The sequence below is a fragment of the Mastomys coucha genome, unplaced genomic scaffold, assembly GCF_008632895.1.
Source record: "Mastomys coucha isolate ucsf_1 unplaced genomic scaffold, UCSF_Mcou_1 pScaffold12, whole genome shotgun sequence".
Classification (NCBI taxonomy): domain Eukaryota; kingdom Metazoa; phylum Chordata; class Mammalia; order Rodentia; family Muridae; genus Mastomys; species Mastomys coucha.
In genome coordinates this window covers 89,114,735-89,117,267 of record NW_022196894.1, presented here as the reverse complement: position 1 = coordinate 89,117,267, position 2,533 = coordinate 89,114,735, and the positions used below count along the sequence as shown (strand labels likewise).

The 2,533-nt window shown below is 44.1% G+C and overlaps 1 long non-coding RNA gene across 1 annotated transcript in view; it reads left to right on the top strand.

The window, feature by feature from the left end:
• Window positions 1-1,110: 1,110 nt before the first annotated feature.
• LOC116086131 overlaps window positions 1,111-2,533 on the top strand; it is a 14,762-nt gene continuing 13,339 nt past the window's right edge. Inside the window, exon 1 of the long non-coding RNA XR_004116832.1 lies at window positions 1,111-1,223. This is a non-coding gene — a long non-coding RNA (uncharacterized LOC116086131). The remainder of the gene's footprint in view (window positions 1,224-2,533) is intronic.

Below are 2,533 nucleotides of genomic sequence, written 5' to 3'. Positions count from 1 at the left end.
TCACCTATCCTAGGAGCCCCTACTCACCTTGATACAGGCTGAGCCCCTATCCACATTTACCTCAGCCTGTGTGATAGGGCAGTGACACTCCACAGTCTGCTTTCCTCTCTGACTAGAGCAGGGTCCAGAATAGATCTTGCAGTGTGTGACCATGGGTGGTTACTAAGAGTGATTTCACACAGACATGCCAAGTAACACAGCAAAGCCTGCAGAGAAACCAAAGACGTCCCATTGAATTCACTCTGTGCCCTCCCTGGAGACCTAGATCCATCCTGCCCAGGCCATCACCTTCCTGACCTTTGGACATGCAGGTCACATGATGCTGCACCAGTGCCACTCTGGTGTAGACAATGTCTGTCAGGTTGTATACTGGTGGAAGGTTTCTCTGTGGATAATTCGGAAACCTACATTCTTGCTTTATATTCCTTCTGAGTTTGGAGGAAACTCAAGGCCCTCTCTGAATCCATTGTCTGTCAAAGGTCACCATCCATCTTTCCTCCCATAATTTCCTTTCAATTCTGCATCCCTACTGCAAGCCCCAAATGAAACAATGCATTTTTCATCCCTTACTGTTTCACCAGATCTCATCTCCACTACTTTTGTATTTTCTTCATGTATTTGATTTAGTGTGTAGGATAAAAGAGAATATAGCAAAAACATATATGTGATGTCAATTCATTAGTATAATACAAACAAGGACACAAATACCCAGGGTAAAAATGCAGGATGCTGTCAGTCCCTCAAAGCCCATGTGCTCCTCTGTCATCACCCCACTCCCTGGCCAAGGATGACATGTTGCTTTAGGAGCCTCCTCACATTTAAGTGGAATCTTGATGCACTGAGCTTCTACTGCTCAACTCAGCAGCCTGGCTCATTCATACAGTGTCTCCTCTCTGTTATCTTCCTTTAAGATTGTAGCATAGGATGATGCACCCTTGCTCAGTAGAGCCACATCTGAATCATCCATTTTAAGGAGTTTCACACTATTTTAATGTACCCAGATTTCTCTATTAATTGCAAAGTTGACATGTTCACATTCCCCCTTTTAATTGCTGTGAATTCCCCGGAACCCACTTACTATGATGTAATTTCCCACTGGCTCTACTTCCATGATAACCTGTACCACCAAGCCTGGAGCTTCCTTTCTATCCCTGAACATATGACAATGGAAAACAGACACCTTACCATAGTAACCATGGCAGGCAAAACACTCAACTCCTGAGGTACGTATCTATCTCTAAATGTTGTAGATAAAGTAAGTGTTTCATGTCTGAACTCTAGACAGCTCTTAGGATTCCTACCACATATTGCCACACCCTTGTATTATCTCTCCCTTGAGTGTGGTATGGACCAATGATAATTGAAATGAATCTCAACAAACAAGCAAGTGAGCTGACAAAAAAATGAATAAACTTTAAGAAATTTGTTAAGCCATGCTGCTGAGGTCCTCAATGTCCAGACAGCTCTCGAGCTCAGTGCAAGATACAGGACTCCCTCTTCTTACCTGGGCTTCTTCTCTGCCTGATCTGGGGAGCCTAACCCATATATTCTCTATTTAGGAACTGTCACATGGCCTTGTTGACATTCCAGGTTCAGCTTCCTTTATCCTGATAAGAACCTGTCCAGCAAAATCCTGGAATGACTGGTACATAAGCCCCAGGCAGTAAGGTTGGTACCCATCTTGGATAGTTAGACTGAAGCCCTTGGAGAAACATAAGCATTGATCTTCCCGCATGACTGTTCCTAATGCATACCAAGGGACTCTGGCAGTTTCTCCAAAGATTGACCATGTCCAAGCTGCACCCAGATGACCCAGTGCCAGAGCTGATGGGTGAGCAGAGACCTGCAGAATGTGTGGTGAACCAAAGCCACCTAGCTTAAACTGGAACTGATTGGATAAGAAGTGAGTTTCAGAAACTCCTGAGATTATTTATCCACATAACAAAGAAGCAAAAGAAAAAGAAAGACATGTAGATCATCCTGGCTATATAGAAAGTGGAACTGCCCAGGAATACAGGGAGAAAGCAGCTTATTCAGGGCCAAGGCAGGGAATGGAGCCCCAACCCTTTCTGTGTCTATCAGGAATAAAACAAAAGTATGAAGAAAAATGTACTGTGAAAGTTAGGCTCTGCCATTCTTCTACAAAGGTGACTTCGCTGCTCCTGTTCCTGAGTGAGGAGAGCTATGTGTTTGAGAATGTGAGTGGCAGAACCCTGACCAGGAGGCAATCAAAACTGGGGATACCTTCCAGGCTCTAAACTTAGAATGAAGCTATCCCACATATAATGCTCTGAGCGGGGAGGCATAGGGGAAAGTAGAACTGTGCTAACCAGATTTGGAGGACGATCTCCAGGTCCTTCTGTAGACAAACTGATTCACTTCCCTTAGACCTAGTCTTCTTTTAAATGATTCCTTCTTTCTCACTCATACAGTGGCTTTGGAAACCACAGAATTTGGTAGAAGAACCACCCTATAAATGATGAGGCCCACTGAAACTTTGGAAACATTGTCACTGGTCTGTGTCTCAGGACAA